Genomic DNA, 1,392 nt, shown 5'->3' on the forward strand with positions numbered 1-1,392 from the left:
AGCAAGCGCTGGCGCGTGCCTCGCGACTCGTGCTTGCGCTCTCTGTGGGATGGGTTCACGCTTCGCTTCCACGGTCTCGTCATTTGCTCCGCCAAGGCAGCTAGCCGTGGGGTCTAACTTAGTCGAGCGACCCCTCCTCGTTGTTGTTAAGCTTTGAAATGTCGTGCATGGTATCCGTCTTTATGGTAGATGATGCAGGAGCGAGGGAACGTGGTTCGCTGTGTATTTCAAATTCGGGTGGGGTATGTCGCCACCGACGAAATCTATATGTGAGGATTTAGGTGTTCAGTTTACAAAGGAGGCTTTGAACTCATCTTCAATGATTGCCTTCTTGTGATGACAAGTTGTTGACTTGGAGTTGACGTTTTGGTATGGGGGGCAGGAGGTAGGGGTGAAAACTGAATATTATTGACTACATACGGAGTAAAATGAGTGATTCTACACTCTAAAATATGTCTATATATATTTATATGTAGTCCGTATTAAAATTTCTAAAAGGTTTTGTATTTACAAATGGAGGGAGTACATGTTTTTCAGCAGAAGCGAAAAATGACATAAACTGGGAGAAAAATAAGGAAGCTGCTAGAAACAATGCATATCAAACAAGGTGTGGACACACATGAGGATTGAAAGCTCACCGATACTAAATAATCTCCTAAACCATAAAGAAAAGCACAAGAAAAACTAACACTCAAATGCTAATATGACTACGTCATTATGATATATCATGGATATACAATAAGGTATAAATTGCGCATGAGGTATATTGTTCAAGAATGGGATGTGGAAGAGGACCACGAGAGTACAGGTGTTCAGTTTTTTGGTGGTAGGATTGGGTGGGCCAAAAGTATATATGATTTGGGCTGTAGTAAGCTGGGAATGTATCCGGTGCACCCGCACTTGTGGTGCTACTGGTGCACCGGATGTCATAGAATGTTTAAAAAAATCTGAAAAAAATTCTACCATGTTAACACAACATCAATGTATAATGTCATAAAAATTTGTACAAAAATTTGAAATATTTTTTGAGCTACAAAAATGACAAATTTGACATCGGTGTGATAATGGGTCAAATCTAAAGCCCAAGTTATGTTATGTACTATTTAGTGTTGAATTTGTCATTTTTGTTTTTAAGTTATATTTTGAATTTTAACTTGAATTTTTGTGACAACCTACATTAATGTTGTATGAGTGTGCTAAATTTATTTCAGAATTTTTTGAACATTTTAAAAGCATGATGTGAGTTTGATGCACCGGTAGCACCACATGCTCCGGTGCACCAGATATTTTCCTGTAGTAAGCTATGCAGACAACAAAAATAGGAAACTTTCACACACGCGGATGAAATTTCGTTTCCCCTGGTGTTCCACCGGAAAACACTATTTCTTTTCC

The sequence above is a fragment of the Triticum dicoccoides genome, chromosome 2A (genome assembly GCF_002162155.2).
Source record: "Triticum dicoccoides isolate Atlit2015 ecotype Zavitan chromosome 2A, WEW_v2.0, whole genome shotgun sequence".
NCBI classification, from domain to species: domain Eukaryota; kingdom Viridiplantae; phylum Streptophyta; class Magnoliopsida; order Poales; family Poaceae; genus Triticum; species Triticum dicoccoides.